The 22689-nt window shown below is 40.3% G+C and overlaps 1 long non-coding RNA gene across 1 annotated transcript; it reads left to right on the top strand.

Moving 5' to 3' along the window:
* The first annotated feature begins 202 nt into the window (after window positions 1–202).
* Window positions 203–17321, top strand: LOC117513368. Its single transcript, XR_004561588.1, has 3 exons — window positions 203–214; window positions 16893–16899; window positions 17197–17321. It is a non-coding gene; the product is annotated as an uncharacterized LOC117513368 (long non-coding RNA).
* Window positions 17322–22689: the final 5368 nt, after the last annotated feature.

Consider the following 22689-nt stretch of genomic DNA (forward strand, 5'->3'; position numbering starts at 1 on the left):
CTGCAGGCATGGAACATCCAGTTCACAAAACTCCACTGCAGTGGAAGCCGATACATGACTAACATACAGCTCAATATAATAAAGGTGTGAGGGACACCACATTTACTGACTGTATAAATGTTAGTCACAAAATTTAACGTACCTCAGGAAGTGTGCTGACGAGCATGAGACCTCACCCCCTCCTCTTTCACAGACCGTGCATCAAACCCTGGACGTTCTCTGCATCCACTGATGATGAGATGGCTCCCGAGACGACGATCTCACCCGTCTGGTCACAAGGTCGAGTCTCTGGCAAATACACACTGTATACTCCAGTCTTAAATGCCACCATGTTCCAATCCATATAGATGCACCTCAGCTGTGAGTCCTGACGAGCCGCAGGTGATCAGGGTGAGGTCCTGATAACCTCAGCAACACAGCCACTCAGTCCCAAATGCAAGCCACCTGGAAGGAAAAACAAAAGACAGAAACAAAAAGGCAGCCAGGCCCCCCAGCCATACAACAGTAACAATCTGGATGGTCTTTTTCCTCTTTTGTCTGGAGGACGCGACGTCCACGATTTCTAAAAAACAATTTGAAATGTGGACTCATTAGACCACAGCACACTTTTCCACTTTGCGTCTGTCCATTTCAAGACCTCGGGCCCAGAAAAGGCGGCAGTGTTTGTGGATGTTGTTGATGCATGGCTTTCGCTTTGCATGGTAGAGTTTTATCGTGCACTTGTAGATGTAGCGACAAACTGTGTTAACTGACAATGGTTTTCTGAAGTGTTCCCGAGCCCACGTGGTAAGGTCCTTTACACAGTGATGTTGGTTTTTAATGCAGTGCCGCCTGAGGGATCGAAGGTCACGGGCATTCAATGTTGGTTTTCGGCCTTGCCGCTTACATGTAGAAAGTTCTCCAGATTCTCTGAATCTTCTGATTATATTCTGGACTGTAGATGATGGAATCCCTAAATTCCTTGCAATTGAATGGTGGGAAACATCGTTCTTATACTGTTGGACTATTTTTTCATGCAGTTGTTCACAAAGTGGTGATCCTTGCCACATCTTTGCTTGTGAATGACTGAGACTTTTGGGGATGCTCCTTTTATACCCAATCATGATTGTCCTCAGTTCCCAAATGCTTATTGAGTGTTGTTAGAAGGAAAGGTGATGTAACACAGTGGTAAACATACCACCATCCCAGCTTTTTTGAAATGTGTTGCCGGCGTCCATTTCAAAATGAGCAAATATTTGCACAAAAACAATAAAGTTTATCAGTTTGAACATTAAATGTCTTGTCTTTGTGGTGTGTTCAATTGAATATTGGTTGAAGCAGATTTACGAATCATTGTATTCTGTTTTTATTTACATTTTACACAATGTCCCAACTTCATTGGAATTGGGGTTGTAAGAACAGATACTGAAGTCAGCCAAAATATGTTACAAATACTGAAGTTATATTGGGCACCACAGTCTCCTTTGACAGTGAGCACTAAAAAGGTAAAATACGATGCATATGACACAATTTTTTTATATACGCGGACAGCCCTCATCTGTCCCCAGGAGAAACATGGCACTTTCTCTGAGTTTTTGGTCAAATTACACGTAAAACAAAGTGAAAATGCAAAGAAAAATTGAGATGAAAGAGGAATGTTGACATGTGTTGCAGTTTGTTTATGACCCGGAGCTCAAACATGTCGAGGCGGTTGTGCAGGTAAGAGACCGTGGCTACTCTGGCTAGGTGTGTAGGCTAACACTTACCAACACAACCTCTCCCATTTGTCTTGTCTTCCCTTCCCCATTGGGAACCAAAAAAATTCCCAGCACTTTTCGCGACTGCTTCGATGACTGCAGCCGAAAACAAAACAGTCCACCATTTCTCCGTTGAAAGTGTTGCTGTGAGGCTGTCCCCGGATGTGGTCAAATCCCGCAATATCACACAGGGGTCAAATGAGACTGCTACGTTCTATTGAATTCAAAAAATTTACCTTCTCCTACATCTAGTGTTCATGTGTCACACTTTATGTCTCAATTCGGGTTCTACATCCTTCGAAGGCTACATTCGCTGACCACACGTGTCACAGTGATGTAACTTGGCTCCAAGGCTCCTTAGAATGCAGCCAACAAATGCTGCTGTCTTTCCCTGATAATGAAAGATAGAACATGTATATCCTTCACAGCCCAAACAATCACATAAGTCATGTCTTCTTCTTTTTTTCTTGTTGCTTAATGCTGACAAATTACACTGTATTTGTTGTCTTTCTGATGCTTGATTCTGTTTTTTTTTTCTTTTCTCTCTGTTTGAGGTGCAGCTCCATCCACAGATGGGTATGGTATCTGTTCCAGAAACCGTCCTGTGCACCCGGAACATTTCCTGTATTTTTTGTTTTGTGAACTGTTTTGTAATTTGTGTCTGTAGTATAGCCCAAGCAGAGCGTCACCCCTTTGAGTCTGGTCTGCTTGAGGTTTCTTCCTCAGAGAGAGTTTTTCCTTACCACTGGGGGTTGGTAAGGTTAGACCTTACTTGTGTGAAGTGCCTTGAGGCAACATTGTTGTGATTTGGTGCTATATAACTAAATGAAAATATGAAAAAAATTGTTTGTTTGTTTTTTGTCCCAAGACAAGAAAGGTTGCTAAATTATTTAAAGCAAATTAACAATTTCTGACTTCATATGTACAACTGGAAATAAGTAATGTTTCTAAGTATTGAAAAACGATGACTAAACTACAGGTTACATCCACTACACTACCTTGTTGCATGCAGGTATGAAGGTTGCTAGGCAACGGGGAATAGTGATGGGACAAGCTAATGACGCAATTGTAAAAAGCTCACCCATCTTATTACTGAATGCGTGGTTCAGCCTCCGCAGTCTCACAAGACCAGATCTTCATAGAACATGTTATTCGAAGGATGCGGCCCTGAATTGCTCAGTGGACGTGTGTCACAAAACAAGCAGGAGTCTAGATACAGACTTCTGTGACAGATGTTCTGGACGTCTAAAACGAGCCAATTGAGAGCTAATTTTTTTTCTATAAGTGCAGACATAGAAATGCGGAACCCGGGAGAGGTCACTTAAAGTGATTTTTTTTTTTTTTCTGGCCATGATAATTTTTACGTATGTTTGCCTTTAATTGAGCCCTCGAATTAATAAAATGTGAGCACGTTTTCCTTTAATTGAGCCCTCAAATTATAATAAAACATGCGCACATTTTCCTTTCATTCAAAATTATATGACCTAAATTGTCATCCTCACGATGGGGAGACACTTTGCCCTCAGCATCTTTTTTAATGTACTTAAACTCCAGATGATGCCATGCTGGGTAGCTAGAGTTCTCTGTGCGGCCAAACCATGATACACCCTGACCACATCCATTTCTAATGAGGAAATGTATTACAATGTCTGCTGGTTTGTTGACTAATAGCCAACATTTATGTGTCAAGACAATATTGAGTGCACGTTTTACAAATTGTGGCCACATTTAAGTAGATCATGCCCATGTTTTGCGCACAATATAAAAACGAGCGCACAGTATCATAAAATGTGCGCACATTCTCTCCACATGCAAAACATTTTGCAATGACACTTCCAGGGCTCCGTATAGAAATGTGTGACTGTGTTTAACTTGAAATGCCAAATATATTTGTCAAAGGCAGATAAAATAAAAATTAACATAATCAGACCACTTTAAAATGATAAAACCAACAACCAACCTACACATGCTTCCATTATATGAAAATTGCAGCTGACTTAATGCATTGAATCGGCTGCACCACCCACACAAAAAACAGCACAGTCGTGTGTGTCAGTGTGCTTTGGTCAACTCCACATTGTCTACATCATTACTTTCTTAGAATCAATTTTCTTCTGCAAAAGAAAAAAAAAACACATGCTTTGTATTGTGTACAATTTCCTGGGTTTTCTAGGCTACTGTCAGACTTGCATAATGAGGGCCGCGGCACTGCAGAGTTCCCCTCTTATCGCAAACTAGCATGCATGGCCCCGCTGCTCTCTCCTCAGTCATCAAGCAATTGATGTAATTGAACCGGCCCTTTGCTGTCAAGCAAGCAGCGCAGCTCAATAGCATATGCTCTGAACACTGTGGACAATGAGAGCCACGCAGCCGGGCAGGAAGGCAGGCTGGCTCGCTGCTGTTCTGTCAATAAATTTCAATTCCACTAATTGTCCGGAATTCATTAACTGAGCTTTTGAGACGACACGGGACTGGAGAAAAAAAAAACAAAAACACAACAATATGGGGTGGGGGAGAGTTTTTGTGATGTTGTGGGCCATGTTGTGTGAATTCTCAAACTGCTGTTGGTGATGTTTGACTGGAAGCAGCAGATGATGAGGGTTCGCCACTGCATCCCCGCGCACACAGTCTGCCAGTGAGAAGGAATAATGACATAGGACGCTTTCACTGAGGAGTGATTAACGACCAACACCATTAAAGAAAACCTGTTATTTTCTGGTACAATTTAAATGATCAAATGTTTGCAGCATGTTTCAATGAATATATGCAAATTTTGGGGGAAAGAAAACAATACTACAATCCAGGTGTAGGAGGATTTTAATATTAGAGGGGTTTGTTTGTTTGTTTGCATACAATTATCTTAATAACTCTTTATTTACCTTCATTTTAATTTCATTTTGACAGGCTTGCTTTGGCAAAAATAATTATAATAATAAAATAGGAGTATTCCATTTAAATTATCTTGGATTTTTTTGTATTAAATATTATAAATAATATGGAATGTAAACTTCAATCCTGTAATTTTTTTTCTCCACTAATTATGTACTACTTCAATACTGCAAATATTACTTTTATTCTTACTGTAAATATTATAATAAAATATTAATAAAATTATTTAAATGAAATAATATATTTTAAAGTTATATGCTGTTGCTAATGTTGTATTCTTGTTTTTCTTCATGAATATTTAATTCAATTTTGGGCGGATTGAAAACTAAAGCAAACCATTTTTTAAACATTCAACTATTCATAATTTTGCGTGTTTCCCTGTTTTGGTTAAGGTACTAATGAATTATGAAGATGCAAACCTGATTGAAAAAAAGAAAAAATTACTTCTTGGTGTTTGCCCAGTACACAGTAACACTAAGTCAGATGTTGATGACCACTTAATAACAAGATAATTGTTTTAAATAAAAGATTCTATATAGCCTGATTTTATAATGATTTGGAAAATAGGCCTACAAGGAACTATGTATTTTGCATCATGTTTATTAATAGATATTTAGCAACTTATTAAAGTTTTGGTCACTTTACATGTCAAAACAGTACTCCCTTTTACAGTAATACTTGTACAATGCAGTAATATATTATATATTCAGTACAACACCTATTATTTGTAAAAAAAAAAAAAAAAAAAAAGTTTCATGAATGTTTAACATGAATGACAACATATTCTTGTTCAGACTTTATCTATTGTTAATTTTCACAAATACAAAAAAAACAGTTGAAATGATCTGAGACTTTTCTCAGTAACCTTTTCCTCCTTCATTTTCTTCATCTGATTAAGCCCCGCTTTGTTTTCGCAGAGTCCTTGTCGCCCTCTGACAAAGTCCTCAACGTTCCACGTATCCAACTAAGTGACCAGCCAGGGGTCAAGGGTCACCACAAGCTGCCACTTCCCCTGTCGCGGGGAACAAGCAGCAGGACGGGGAAAGGCAAGAGGGAGCAGCGGAGGAGACCTAGAAGGAGGAGGGAGGCGATATTCAAATAACAGTGACAAGGAGGTAGCAGAATCTGGTGCTCTCCACATTGTGTTGCTTACAAATGCAGATGTTTGCATTCTGCTGATGGCAAGGTAGGAGTATTATTAGTAGTTGCCAAAGAATTGGTTAGAAGTGATTATGTTTGGACAGTTTAGTAATTTAGAACTTGTATGCGGTGCATTTTGTTGATGCAAACAGACAGAAGGTTCCCACCAGAGCAGAACGTGCTGTGGAACCTCAAGCCAGTAATCACATTATCAATCGTATGGTGCTGCACAATCTCACGAACACTCCAGATGCTGAAAAACTGTTACACAGAGCAGCCTGATAAAACAGTTACAGCCTAAGACTGAAATCATCTTTCGATTTCCACAAATATAACACAGCAGTTTAGCTTTTTTTTTTTTTTTGCTTTTTTCAAAGAGTGGTTCAAATGCACTGCAGTGCAACAGCGGGTCATTTGCTTAAAAAAATAAAATAAAAAATAAAAAACGCACACAAACTTGGTGCATTTGCTAAATCCACAGAACCACTGATTCTCTTTGCGGGTACCAAAACAGTACTTACAGTGGTGACACTGTCATCTCTTTATTCGTAAAAGAGCCGAACTGTGGTTGGTTCTGCTGAACGAAAATAACTGTTATCAAGAAGCATCTGCAAGTGCACGTTCCCACAGCCAAAAAAAAAAACAAAAAAAAAAAAAAAACATAAAAACGGATGGATGGACACTACAAAGTGATACATATGTGAGTGTAGTTCTAAAGGTTCTTCAAAATGCTGTGCACCTACTTATTTGGATGGTCTCCCTGCCATTGTTTGATGTTGGCACAAACTGTGTTCATCTTCTTTCCACTCGTATGACGTTGATTTGTCTTTGTCTCAGGGCAAACAGCAGCTATAGTGTAAGGCCAGTGCTTTATGGAGACAAAGATACGAACATACAAATATTAAAAACAGAGCTCCTTGTGCGTGTAATAGCAAGAAAATATAAGGTGGTATGCTTTACAGGTATTGCTACAAATGAAAATGAAAGAAGCTGCTGAAAACCTTAAATGTACCCACTAAATGTGCAAATATACAATTAAAAAATATGTGTATTTACATATTTGTAAATGGAAAGCAGATACACAGTTGTACACATCAGGAATCATAATTGTAAGTATCTCGTATACTTTTACATGATTTTTTTTTCATATGTTGACTATATAATATATGCAAATATTACAGTGGGAAAGTCTGAATCTCCACAGTGTTTGTGTGTAAATGTATTTTTCTCTGAGTAGTATGTCAGTAAACAACCAAATGTGATATATCCAAATTCAAAATAGGGGAAATCTGATGTTGCAGATATGTTTCATTGATTTCATTAAGAAAAGGACTTGACATTTTCAGAATAAAAAAAATAAAAAAAACTGAATTAGGATTACTTTGAATGTTTAGAGCACAATGCATAATTCTGCTAAGATGCCAAACAATAATGAATAAATAATGAATTGATCAACCTGATATTCTTATAATCCCATGGGGTAAAAAGTAAGACCGTTCGGATGCTCCCTTGTTGTTCACCCGGGGTCCCCACGGCAGATCCAAGTGGACATGCATGTTGATTTGGCACAAGTTTTATGCCGGATGCCCTTCCTGATGCAGCTCCACATTACATGGAGAAATGTGGCAGGGGCGGGTTTTATAAAGATAAACAACAGTCACATGATACATTTATTTTGTTACTTTTTGTTGTGCTTTTGATATTTAAAACCTTTTCATTATTTTCAAAGAATTTTTGCTTTCTATGATTTTTGCACATATTATCAATCTTAAAACTAACCCGCATTCACTCTTGTCTGGGATATATTCTATCTCTCTCTCTATCTCTCTCTCTCATGAATCAATTACTGTTTAACTACCTTCAGTTAATGCCATTGCTGAGTACTTTTAAAATATTGTTTTATTTTATAGCTTATAGCAGACAAACTATAACTATCATGTCTCCTTCCTGTATGAGATCCTACAGTTGTGTTACTACCTGCTTATTATGAATTATTATCACCATATTGGCAGTTGCTCCCATTTCCTCACAAAACCCTTTTGTTACTGCAGCAGTTTTCACCTTATAATGGTGTTTACAAGAATAAAATCCAAGAAACATTCACAGATACTTTAACCTGTAAAAAATAAATGAATTCGCCAGTAAACAATTTAAGTCTAATTAAGAATATTAACCATCTTTGCAACAGCCGACGTATGAAAGTGTACAACTTTGCCTAATATCTTGCACAGTAAGACAGTTTGTGTGCAGGAAAGGTGAGTCAGAAACTTTGACATGGTGTCCTGTGACAACAAAGCGTGCACGAGGGCCTCTGTGTTTCCCCAAAAACCCTGAGACTGCACTGCCCTCAAATGGCACAGCGAGGTCAATGCATTCCACACTTTCATCCCCGTCCCTACCTGTCTCCTCGTGTCTCTCCTCCAGGACAAAGAAGCATTAATTAAGAAGCAACCGCGAGGAGCCAAGGAGCGTAATGCGCACAGACGAAACGTGCACATGCAGCCGCTCCCCCGCTCTTCTCCACAGCTTGTGATAACTGTGAAATTCGCTCCCTCTGCACAAAGACGTGGCCGGGGAGGAAAATAATTTCAGTAATATAGCTAATGGGTTTAAGTGAGGCTGGAGAGCAGCCAAAGGAGTCTAAAGGAGGAGCAGAGGAAGGAGGCAAAGAAGAAGAAGACATGGCTGTGTGCACGGATTGAGAGCAAGCAGAAGCACAGAGTGTCGCTTGAATTGTTTAATGATTAGATTGCTGAGGAACAGACGGCGATGCTCATTTTCCCTTCGCTGCCATGATACAGTTGCTGATAAGAGCGGCTCGGAGAGCACAATGGGAGGATTTAGAATGGCGGTTAATTTAATTGATAAAGCCAAACAATGTGACAATTCTTGCCGAGCGATTACATTTCTTTTTGTGTAATCACTGTAGAGGGAGTTAAACAAAGCAAAGTGAGGCTTCCAGGCAATCTGCCGCCCCGTTTCCAAACGCGCTGTATCGCTGCGGCTCATGAATAAACACGCGCGGAGACCTGCACGCCCTTTGAATGTGTCTTAGCAAAGATGCGGCTGGAAAACAAACAGCGCTACGGTGTGATTTCATAGCGACGTGAGCAACTATTTGTGGAATATAATTGCAAAACAGTGTTTTAACCTCACTTCATTTTGTTTAAAGAAGAAAAAAAGATCCATGTGTGAAATGAAACATAAAATGAGCCTGAAAGTTGATCTTCCAGCACGTAGCGCGGCCCGAACAAGGTCCAATGTCAGCACTTTTTGAAAGTTTTGAAGAGAGAAAAGCATTGATGATCCTATATATAAAGTGCCTTACGTGTGCGGCTCTGTGCCTTTGTACGTGTGACCACAGTGACGGCAGTATTCTCGGCGTGGCTTTTTGTATTTGGAAGTTGACGCATCACTCAACAGATAAACTGCAGCACATAGCCCTTAACCACACAGCATATTATGGATATTCGGAATAAAATGATCACAAAGGAGCCATTCAGTCAAGCTATTAGTCATTAGCATCATCAGTGGTGGTTACAGTTCAGCTAATCCGATAACCGATAATTATCGAAGCTAATGTCTTTGCTAGCGGATTAGCTTTTCAGATAACTTTTTAAACCATCAGCAGACCAATTATCTTCTGATAAATTTAGTTCCGATAACTTTCGGTCCGATAACATTTTTTTTTGCTGGTAAAGTGAGTAAAGTTTAACGGTCAAAAACATTTGGAAACCCTAAAATCAAACATTTTAGTCCATCTGTTGTGTGTTTGTGGCTGTCGCTTGCTGATGACATCATCATTAAGCACAAAATGTGATAGGCCGGTAGATGCAGGGAGCATTGTGGGTAATGTAGTTCAGATTCACTGTGGACGTTACAGTGAGTGTTACTGTCCGCTCGATGCAGAAACAAAACAGACTAATTTTTTATTTTATTTTATTTCTTTGTGGCTGATGGCATAATTTGATCGCCAAGACTCGATGGAAGAGATGAGATCGCACGGTGCAGCTGATCACAGAGGGACTTTTCTTAGACACTATTTTGGATAATCTGGATGCTTTATGTGGATTATTTCTCCAGAATTTAATGAACCCCACTGAAACTAGCAGGTAAGAATTTATATTTGCTACGTGTATTTTACTCTGTCAATCAATGCATTAATGGACGTATTTTGGTTGTTTAAGTCGCAGGGTTCAAAGCGTGTGAAAAAAGCAGCAGCTTTTAGTTTGTAAATGATGGTGTATCTAATACCGAGATAAACTGTGTTTTACTGCTTTTGAAAGATGATGACAGTGTTTGGGGTTTTATTTTTTTATTAATTCATTTTTTGTGCGTTCTTTTTGTGTTTGTGATCCTTGAATTTTCCCAGCAGCCCCTGCGGCGCCTGCAGCGCTTAAAGTAAAACTGGTTTATTAGAAGCCGACAGTGTAATCTGATGTGGCCACGTCCAAATCAATACTAAAAGTTATCGGTTATTGGTTACCTGTAATAAAAATAAAATTTTCAGCAGTTTATCGGTTTAGCGTCATAAAAGATAACTTTTCAGTTATTGGATTAATGGTTATCGAAACTAACTTTTTGGTTAGCTGTGCCCACCACTGAGCATCATGCTATATGATGCTAGCAGCTTCTAAAAGATGTCATTGTCTTCAGGGCACATGAATGAATAAATCCACCATAAATCACTGCTTTAAGATGCTCACCTTGGTCACATTGTCAGCCACAGAAAATATAAGAGCAAAACTACTGTGCTGTTGTGTGTTGTAGACTACATTTCCATTGGTGAGGATCATCAAATCAGGACCTTCAGCGTGCACTGGGGCGGTTTGCAGCCAAGGGTGAAGCCGAGGCCATGGTTCTCGACCGGAAAAAGGTGCTTTGCCCTCTTCAGGTCGGTGGGGTGTCCTTGCCTCAAGTGGAGGAGTTTAAGTATCTCGGGGTCTTGTTCACGAGTGAGGGACGGATGGAGCGTGAAATCAATAGACGGATCGGTGCAGCATCTGCAGTGATGCGGTCGCTGTATTGGACCGACGTGGTGAAGAGAGAGCTGATTAGGGGGGCAAAGCTCTCGATTAGAGCTCCCTTAGAGATAGGGTGATGAGCTCGGTCACTCGGAAGGAGCTCGGAGTCGAGCCGCTGCTCCTCCACATCGAAAGGAGTCAGTTGAGGTGGCTCGGGCATCTTTTCCGGATGCTCCCTGGACGCCTCGCTGGAGAGGTGTTCTGGGCACGTCCCACTGGGAGGAGGCCTCGGGGAAGACCCAGGACACGCTGGAGGGACTACATCTCTCGGCTGCCTTGGGAACGCCTTGGGGTTCCCCCGGAGGAGCTGGGGGAGGTGTGTGTGGATCGGGAGGTCTGGGCGGCTTTGCTTGAACTGCTGCTCCCGCGACCCGACTCCGGATAAAGCAGAAGAAAATGGATGGATGGATGGATGGTGAGGGGAAGTTGCGTCAGGTGGATAATGGCGGCAGTAAACATTTAGAGAGAAACCCATGCAGTTCGCCAAGTTTTCTGTAATATCCACTACTATGTCTTCTTCTTCTTCTTCTTCTTCTTCTTCTATTCGGGGTTTTCACGTATCCCATAATCCCTTGCACGCCAGAGAGTCGCTGCAGTCAAAACAACATAGAGAATCCACACGATGACAATTGTAAATGAATATTATACTACAAAAATGTAATTTTTTTTATGCTTTTTGTCACGTTAATAAGAGACTGCTGCATGATACCCTGAAAACTTGCTAAAACAATTATAACAGATAATCTGTGTCTGTTACATTCAATCTGCGTGGAATTTAATAAACGCAAACCGAATTTCAGACATATTATATATATTAGTCTCGAACAAAGAGGATAAACAATGTTGTAAAGAACAATAATCAATACGTTAAAGAGCAAACTTCACTTTCCCCCAGAACGACATTATCAGGAAGCGAGCGTAGCTCACAGCAGCTCCCATTGAAAATAACGGAGAGACAGCCTGTGATTCTCACATGGTTACATAAAACAAATGCAATAAAAACATCTAAAAACCCAGAGAATATATTCATGAGAGTTTTAGGCACAATATAAAAATAGTTTTATGTTGCGATGTTAATCGTGTTGTCTGTGTGCAGCGGTTAAAGTGAAGCGTGAGCAGAGCATCTCATTGCATTTCTCAATGTTACTGAGATCTCACAGCGCGGCAAACTCTCCGAGGTTTTGCGGGATTTGAAACCTGAAAAGCCTCAATAAGAAGAAAAAGAAGAAGATGTGCCCCTGCGATGCACTGGCGGCTTCTCCAGGGTGTGCTCCACCTCTTGCCCTGTGACCACTGGGATAGGTGACCCTTAACTGGAATACACAGGTATAGAAAATAAATGAATGAATAAGAAGAAGAACAAATGTGTGATTTAACAGTTCCTTCAAGAGCTTCATGAGTTCTATCTTGATGATCTTTAGTGCGTGCTCTAAATGCACAGCTCGAATGCATTCTAACAGTGTCAAACACTACGTTATTGTTTCCATGGAGCATAAGCTGAGTGAAAAGTAAGCTGCTGGGTGCAACGAGGTTGTCAAATAAACATGGATTTGTTTTGGAATGAATTCATTCTTAACGCTGTCAATCTCTGTGGAATATAATGGAAAATTCATGTTTTATCATTATCTATAGAAGAGATATAGACCACTTTGTTAAAAAAAATCAGAATAAAACTTGAACTTCCAACACATACTGTCCACTGAAAAAAGTAAAATATCAGTATTATTTGGCAGTTTGTGTATGATAAAACATTACACCCACATTCATATGACAGAAATCAGGAAAAGGCCACTAAGGATCTAAGAGAAATATATAGATAGAGGCTGATTATATGTACACATAATAATTGTACACATAATAAATAAAGTACAAGACATATTCAGTGACTTGGAAATGTATCCATCCCCTGACTTGTCTGTGAAAACTGGCAATAAAACTGATTATTTACAGGTATTAGACTTAGACATAGACATAAATATTTTATTCTTTTTCCATGGTAATGAATTAAAAAAAAACACAAAAATTGCACTTTACAGAGTACAAAATAATAACACATTCCATGTAAAGAAGAACAGGGGCCTGTACTACGAAGCGGGGTTAACTTACTCAGATGTAACCCAGGTTCAACCTCTTAAACTGGGGTTGACAAAACCTGGCTTCCTCAAGTGGTGTTAATCGGTACTACGACGCTGAATAAGATGTTATTTGTTGAACCTGTGTTAACCTAATTGGAGTTTGTGCACGTTCACATAAAAGGGGCAGGTTGCAGCACACGTCACCATTTTTCAATGATGGCGCGGTCACCTTACTTTACTGAAGAAGAATGCACGATTATTATGTGGAGCTATGAGGAATTTAAATTAATGTTAAGGGGGAACTCGAACACATCGTCTGCCAATAAAGCAAGACAGGCTTGTTGGCAACGTATTGCTGATCGGGTAAATGCGTACGTACAATTCAATTGTTCCCCAAATCTATTACAGATGATTAACCTGTGGAATGTCTGATATGTGTAAAAAAATGACCTTCTTTCATTAATTACGCCCAGATGCAACACGATTCAGAGGTGGGCATAGGCCTACTAATAAATGTTAGATTAATTTAATGTTTCCTAAATAGGCTACCTTGACTGTATGATTGTTTTTCCTAATCCTGTCAGTATTTCAGATGCAATAGCAGTGCCAAACGCACCTGGCAGCAGGTGAAGATGAAATATAAAAACATCCTTCAGAATGGTAGGTTTATATTCATAGCTTGATAAGCCCCACTTCGCCTAATTAATGGACATGCATTAGACCTATTTTGATATTAGTAATTACCCGCGATTGCATAAAACCCTTTGATTTCCATTGCGGATAAATGGCCAGGGAAAACAACAAATGCATCCAACAGTTTAGACAGAGCAAGTACTACCTTGCGAATCATACGACATACAGTATTCTTGCTCAGATGTTCAGCATCACTGATGGAATACATAAATTGTCCACTGGCAAAATAGGCACAAGGCACATTATCTGCTTGATCGTCGAGGCATTGCTACACTGTAAAAAATGACTTTTTTGTACAGGAAAATGCTGGCAGCTGTGGTTACCAGGGAATTCCTGTAAAACATACAGCAGCACAGTAGATAACATTACAGACATAATATGTATATGGATTTACAGTGAATGAACCACGGCTGACTCACATTAAAGGAACTGTTAAATCTACAAACAAGAGCTCTTTTTTTGTACATTTAACTGCTGTATTTTTTACAGGATTTCCCTGGTAACCACAGCTGCCAGTGTTTTCCTGTAAAAACAACAGTCTTTTTTTTTACAGTGTACAATGGGTGATGTTACAGACTTCTGGCCCGATCAGCTGACAAAGATAACGAATTCTCTCGGCTGAGAATCTATATCTTTCATAGAGAATATCGTCCGGGTATGTCAGCGGATTCTGGCGGTCTTTAAAAACCGTCGCCCTGCAAAGAGACCCCCTCACAATTTGTGCCCCAATATCACACGGATCATCCAGGTAGGCCGGCATTGTCTTCAGAGTGATTGAAGGTGGATGGACGGTACTTATAAAGGGAGTGGTTAAGCGAAAAAACCTCAAGCTAACCGAGAACATAACCTGCTCGGAGCAGGTTTGGCACACAGCATAAGTTGCCGTGGCAGCATATCTCGATCAAAACCTATCCACCTTTCGTAGTACGGGTAAACCGGGAAGTTATTCCACACGTCATCAACTTACTCCCGAAGTTACCCTGATAAGCCAGTAACCCCGCTTCATAGTACAGGCCCCAGGAGTAGGATTAAGAAAAACATCTTATTATCTCCTACCCCATTCTTGTTTCAGCACAAATTTAGACGGCCTCACCTTTGTGTTCCATTATAAGAATACATATCAACAAGCATTTTTTCTTTTTTTTTCTTCTTTTTTTAGCTCTATTCATTTGGATTTTCATACAGTTTTAGTATTTTCTGTTTGTACAGACATTTAAATAGAAAGACATTTGAACAGCATTTTAAATGATTTTCCATAGAGTTCCACTGTTTCAGGCCCGCCACTGAGACACACATTTGCTTCAGTGTAGTTCTAGCAGAAGGGGTTTCAAAATCATATGTTCTTCGGCTTGTCTCATTATTTACAGTGAAATCTTTGTAGACTACTCGGTAACAAAAAAAGTTTGGCTTTATGAAGAACTAATAATATTCTTAAAATAAAATTATACTAACGTGTTCCATTACTTATGCAACACATCATAGTGGCTTTTATATTTTTAATGAATTTATATTAAGGTGGAAAGATTTACTTTCAGTTTGAGTTGAAGGAAGATAATTTTATATATATTTTTTTTTTTTGCATTTGAAATGGCATAAACGAATTAAAATGTGTGAAATACCAAGTGTTCCAATACTTTTGGAGGGCACTGTATGATTATGTCTTGATTGTGTCATTACAACTGCACATTGTAGTGGTGAACAGAGGCAACATATGAACACACAAAAAGTATCAACGTCCAAATACCCGTGGACCTGATTGTATCATATTTGCCATTTTTGCATTTTAGGTGTTAAACCAATGAATTGTTATCTGAGTTTGCAGCACTCAGTTTCTGTTTTGTATATATATATATATATATATATATATGTATATATGTATGTGTATGTATATATATATGTATGTGTATGTATATATATATATATATGTATGTGTATGTATATATATATGTATGTGTATGTATATATATATATATATATGTATGTGTATGTATATATATATATATATATATATATATATATATATATATATTTATTTATTTATTTATTTTTTTTGACAGAAACAGCTGAACAGAAAAACAAATCGCTTACTGTAAATATGAATTTCTCCAGTTGTGTGAATGATGATAGATGTGATCATTAAGCCGGCTACTTAGAAAAATAGTCATATCTTCTCAGTTACTCACTTAAACGGGCCTTAATGGAATTGCATTTGATGCGATGCTTTCATTATACAAAGAGCTGGTGTAGGAAGGAGTCAGCCAGCAGCTGCTGACTCCAACATCAAGAATTAACTGCCACCTCCTCAGCGAAGGCACAGAGGAGGCCAAATCAACTGGCTTTTTCCTCCCCGTTCCTCTGCTTTCCACCCGGCGAGCCACACAGATATGAATGCGATATTCCCTCTGGTATTTTTAACCGCCGTATTGAATTCGTATAAAACACTTAAGGCTCCTCGGCTTCTGCATGATGGGAGCATCTCGCTGGGTTGAGTCTCCAGAGAGAGCTTCTCTCCTGCACAGAAATGTTCCTATTTCCTCTCCGACACCGTCCGTGCCTCCTTGTGCCTCCATCCTGTGCTCTTTGATGCATATAAGGGGTTTCCTGAGAATCCTTTCCTCTTATCTTTTACTCATAAAAACCTAATGAAGATAAAGGAGTCCATAAACATCTCATTAGGGGTTCAACCTCCTCGAATCCTTCCTGGGTGAGTTGTTATAATAGCATTTTTAAAACCATTTTAAGACTTAATGTGAGGATGTTTGGATCATAATAATAATAATGACTTGGATTTATACAGCGTCTGATTATTGCTAAGATACCCAAAGTGCTTACAAGTTGCATTATTATTCATTCACTCACAAAGCATGCGCTATGGATCATGTCCACAAGTGGCTCTAGAGGTGGGCTTGATGGTTTTTAGACCACCCTGAAGAATTCCATTAGCCCATTTTATATATATAAAATTCAAATTTGGATTATAATTTGGTTATAATTCTAATTTTGATTATAACTACAATTGGATTTTTCTTCATCATCAAACAACTCTATCAAGAAATGAGAAACTGGTGAAGTTGAGAAATGGAAACGACAGTGAAACATTCAGGAAGAGTAAAGAAAAGACCATTCTCTCTGTGTTTTTAGTGTAAACAGGGTAGTTTGTTCTGTTTTTAAGCGGACCCTAATGCAATTGTATCTGGAGGTGGCAGAGCTGAAAATGCTGTGATGTTCTTTGGGAGTGAACAGGATTAGGAATGAACATATCAGAGGGACAGTTCAGGTAGGATGGTTTGGAGACAAAATCAGAGACTGAGATGGTTTGGATGTGCAGAGGAGAGACCCAAGGTATATAGGGAGAAGGATGCTGAGGATGGAGCCACCAGGCAGGAGATGAAGAGGGAGGCCAAAGAGGAGGTTTATGGAGGTGCTGAGGGAGGACATGCAGGTGGTTGGCGTGAGAGAGGAAGATAGAGGACATGGTGCGATGGCAATGGTTGACTGCCTGTAGGGACCCCCAGCCATAAAATGAAGAAGATTTATGTCCTGTCTGAAGTGTAATCATGAATTTTAAATAGGGACTGCTGTTCTTGGTTACACATACACATTGTAGTGTATGCTGGGGTTACCTTAATTGCTGGTAAGTGCCCATGACGTGCAGTTATCAGCAATTAAGGGAACGGTCACCATGTTGAAGAGAGCCCTCAAATACAGTGCCAGCAATGTTTAGGGTGCAACTATACTTTCGACCCCTTGCATTCTATTAAAAAGAAATCCAACAGAAATGAAAAAAAAAAAGGATATTGCACTGTATTGTCTGTCGGGGTAGGCGGGGGGTGGGGGGTGGGGGTGTCTGGAGCCTATCCCAGCAGTCATAGGGCGTGAGGCAGGGCACACCCTGGACAGGACGCCACTCCATCAGAGGGCCATATATAGACAAACACATTCACGCTCGCATGCACACTTACGGTCAATTTAAAGTTTCCAATTTGCCTAACCTGCATGTATTTGGATGTAGGAGGAAGCTTGAGGACCCGGAAAAACCCACACAAACACTCCTGTTTGTTTATTTGTTCTTTGTTTGTCTATTTGCTTGTTTGTTTATTTGTCTGTGGACAGCCTGTAACCCACAATTTTGAATATGAAATCAATGTTAAGTTTTTTAATTTTTACAGAGGATTCATAACCTGATAGACAAAAAGTGATTACATTTCCAAGGTCATAGGTCAAAGGTCACAATCAAGAAAAATCTTGGAAAGTTGTAAAAATCAGTTAACATTGATCAAATTTTCAAAAATTTATAACTCTCTTAAAAGAGATTGAATTTCTTTAATATTTGAGAGTGTTATGTGGGATGGTGTCCTTTACTGACTAACAGTTTGATCCAGTTTGATCCAGATCTCATCCCGATTGTGGATTTTGTGGACATTTGAATTTAAGATTGGGAAACCCGTTTGGTGTACATTTTGCATTATATCTCAATCAAACGTGCCTCAATCACTCTCAATGAACAGAGTAAGTTTCTTCCGCATCTGATCCATATTGCGGATTTAGCGGATATTTGAGTTTAACTTTGAAAAGCCCTTTTGACTTATATTTTGTATTCTACTTTAGAGTATGTAAAGCCACTGCTAACAGGACGCTGACCTTGAATATGATTTCCAAGGTAAAAATTGTGGAATTGGAAACTAGTGTTGCCAGAGGTTTACACTCTACCAGTGCAGTGCTCTAGTTATCGAATTGGAATCATTGAGGAATTGGTTAAAAATACACCAATGGTTACTATTAAATGCTCATAATCATACATCACAATACTATTTGTCACATGTCCTTTGACCTTGGGAGACCATGAAATGTTAGATAATTTATTATGACTACTTTCAAGAATTGGTTGACTGTTGCTGCTTACAGTTACTATTAAACACTGATATGACATCATACATCACATTTCTATTGGTCACATTACCTCTGACCTTGGGTAACTTCGAAAGGTCAGACTCATATATTATGGCTAGTCTCGGGAAATGAAGTGTGGTGCAAATTCTTCCAGAGGACTCACAAGTCAGCATCTCTCACAATCAGCTAATTGACTTCAGCCACATACACAATCCTAAATACATGCAGTTAACAATTCCTGCAAACCAATCAGATGCAGGCACATCCTTTAAAAGCCTTAACTTCTCCCTAACCTTTAGCTGTTTTTTTTCAGTTCCCCACCTGACGCTCCCTCCACCACCCCAACGCCACCACGGGGATGGGCTTTGCTCCCTGCCACCTCCATCGGCAGGACTCAAGGTCATCTTGGCTCATCCCAACACCATGAAAAGGTCTGAGGCCAAACCAACCTCTGCGCTCACCTGCTTGTAATAAATCTGTTTTCTTTAACCCGCTGAGTCTTCTGGTAGAATTGGTTAAAGAAACGTGATTACTATTAAACACTCATATGAACTGATATATCACATTTTTACTGGTCACATGACCTTTAACCTTGAGTGACAGTGAAAGGTTAAAGTCATGGCCAAACCTATTTACCTCAAAGTTTGGAGCCATTGTGGGTTACACAAGGCCGTGATTCCCAACTTTAAACAGAACCGTAACACAAAGCAGAAGAAGCAATAAACATTTGAAAAAACACACTAACATTTTCAGCAGTATTATGAACACATTTCAGTCATTTGGTCAAATATTATCTCTGAAACTAACCATAAGAACCATCAAGCATAAGTGTGAAGCATATTAGGGTGTAATATGAATTATGCAAAACCCTGTGAGAGGTCCGACACTGATCGAACACAATCTTATGAATTGTACCGTGATGGGTTTTCATATTTATTTCTGGGCTCCAGCTATTCCTCATGCTTGAGTGAAGCTTATCACTTAAGAATCAATTATTAACGTGTCAGAATAAGGAGTGCTATTACAGGGATTAAGGTGCATGTTGTACACTGGACAGAACTGACAACACATCTTGTACTCTGGCTCTCCTGTCTTTTTGGAAAGCCTGATTTCAGGTGGAAACTGAAATTTCATGCTCTTAATTTGTGAATTATGCATCAACTGGAATATTCATTATCCTAAAAAGTATGACTAAGGTGGATGGTGCATTAGAATGGATTTTACTGAACATGTGCACTTTTTGCTGCAGTTTTCAAGACTGATTAAATTTGATTGCAAAAGGCAGAAAAATTACTATTCAGTGAACACAAGATCAAACAAGAGCAATCTGACGTCCGCCAAGCATTGACAAGGACTCAAAATAAAACATATGTGATTCACATCATGACCCGGACTTTACCTGGATCTGGTTTCCACAACACAATGCAATGATTGCATACTGATTTGGAATGGTCTGACTGATCAAGATATTGCGATCTGATATTTAATAAGCTGAAACACAATGATGTCTTCGTGATCTTGGTTTTAAATTGTGATGTTGTATCTTTCTGCTACAGAACCTGAATACTGATCGGGATCACTCCCAAAAAATCCTGAGCCAGGATCCAGATGCTGATCCAGATCACCCTCAAAATTCAGTGGAGTCTTCCATGCCCTAATATCTATCTGTGTTGCAAATTTGGTGAGAATCTGTGAAGTAGTTCTGACATATTCTTTCATAGCCTATATAAAGTGAATTGTTGATCCATAATCCAGATCTGGATCACCTCCAAAATTCAGTGGAATCTTCCATGCCCTAATATGGAAAGTTATGGGAGGTGATGGTCTAGGGGTTAAGCACTGGGCATGAGATCAGAAGATCCTCAGCTCAAACCCCAGCCCAACTGGAAAATCACTAAGGACCCTTGGGCAAGGTCCTTAATACCCAATTGTTCCCGGAGTGTAGTGAGCACTTTGCATGGTAGCACCCTGACATTGGCGTGTGAGTGAGTATGGGTGAATGTGAGGCATAATTGTAAAGTCTTTGAGCGTCTGATGCAAATGGAAAAGCGCTATATAAATGCAGTCCATTTACCTAATATCTATCTATGGTGCAAATTTGGTGAGAATCTGTAAAGTAGTTTTGATGTAATCATTCAAAGCCTATATAAAATTAAATCTTGATCCAGAATATGGATCCTGATCCTGATCACCTCCAGAATTCAGTGGAAGCTTCCATGCCCTAATATGGAAAGTTATGGGAGGTGTTGGTCTAGTGATTAAGCGTTGGGCTTGAGACCAGACAATCCTCTGTTCAAACCCCAGCCCAACTGGAAAATCACTAAGGACCCTTGGGCAAGGTCCTTAATACCCAGTTGTTCCCGGTGTGTAGTGAGCGCTTTGCATGGCAGCACCCTGACATCGGCATGTGAGTATGGGTGAATGTGAGGCATAATTGTAAAGTGCTTTGAACGTCTGATGCAGATGGAAAAACGCTATATAAATGCAGTCCATCCATCCATCCATCCATCCATTTTCTTCCGCTTTATCCGAAGTCGGGTTGCGGGGGCAGCAGCTCAAGCAAAGCCGCTCAGACCTCCCGATCCACACACACCTCCCCCAGCTCCTCTGGGGGAACCCCAAGGCGTTCCCAAGCCAGCCGAGAGATGTAGTCCCTCCAGCGTGTCCTGGGTCTTCCCCGGGGCCTTCTCCCAATGGGACGTGCCCGGAACACCTCTCCAGCGAGGTGTCCAGGGGGCATCCGGAAAAGATGCCCGAGCCACCTCAACTGACTCCTTTCGACGTGGAGGAGCAGCGGCTCGACTCCGAGCTCCTCCTGAGTGACCGAGCTCCTCACCCTATCTCTAAGGGAGCGCCAAGCCACCCTGCGGAGGAAACTCATCTCGGCCACTTGTACTTGCGATCTTGTTCTTTCGGTCATGAGCCAAATCTCATGACCATAGGTGAGGATCGGAACGTAGTTCGATCGGTAAATCGAGAGCTTTGCCCCCTACTCAGCTCTCGCTTCACCACGACTGTCCGATACAGCGACCGCATCACTGCAGATGCTGCACCGATCCGTCTCGATCTCACGATCCATCTGTCCCTCACTCGTGAACAAGACCCTGAGATACTTAAACTCCTCCATTTGAGGCAAGGACACTCCACTGACCTGAAGAGGGCAAAGCACCTTTTTCCGGTCAAGAACCATGGCCTCGGATTTGGAGGTGCTGATTTTCATCCCGGACGCTTCACACTCGGCTGCAAACCTCCCCAGTGCACGCTGAAGGTCCTGATTTGACGAAGCCAACAGAACCACATCGTCCGTGACTGGCCCGCTTCAGCGTGTATAGAGCACGCAGACTCAGTAAGCGCAGCGGCGGCAGAGAGCAAGGCATCGGGGAAGAACGGTGCCCGCTGTCGATGTCGCCGCTGATCTGAGCATGCAGAGCTGTAAATCACATTCATTGCAGCTTACTTTTGGATGCTGAAACCAGGATGTGTATAACAGTAACATTACTAAGAGATAAAAATCAATTTCAATGCGGGATTGGACTGAAGGCGGGAGCGCTCCGTCTTCTGCCGGACGTCACTGCAATATCCCGGATGTACAAACAGTTTTTGCCGAGGGCCAAATTTTTGCTGCAAATTTGTCATTTTTAAATGAAGATTTCTCCGCTGAATTACAAATTTGGGCTTGCAGATTTACTTTAATGCATTCATAAGTGTCTTATAAATACATATCAGCTATTTCTCTCTGAGATCTGACCACATTTATTTCAATGCAGGTCTCCTTTAACAGAGTACATAACAACGACAGGCCATTTTAATCATCCCCACCTACCTTTAGTATACCTGTAGCACTGAGGCCAGTGCATTATTTTCTCCATCATATACAGCACGTTAAAAAATAAATAATAAAAATAAATGCTGTCAGCTGTGAGAGCTTCTGTTACCAATCAGACCATTGTGGCCTTTGCCTTCTATATTCCTTGAGTCCCTAGTACTTCTCGATCTCCTCAGGCTTTCTTCCTGATGTTGCTATCAGTTGGAATAGTGGCATCTAACATCCATCCATCTATTTTTTTTTTTAATACCTGCTTATTCCAGTTAAGGGTCACTGGGCCCAGAGCCTATCCCAGTACTCATAGGAAGTGAAGCGGAGAACACCCTGGACAAGATGCCAGTCTGTCGAAGGGCCACATATAGACAGACAAATACATTCACACACCTGTGGTCCATTTAAAGTTCAAAATTTATCTA

Source organism: Thalassophryne amazonica, chromosome 7, assembly GCF_902500255.1.
Source record: "Thalassophryne amazonica chromosome 7, fThaAma1.1, whole genome shotgun sequence".
NCBI classification, from domain to species: Eukaryota; Metazoa; Chordata; class Actinopteri; order Batrachoidiformes; family Batrachoididae; genus Thalassophryne; species Thalassophryne amazonica.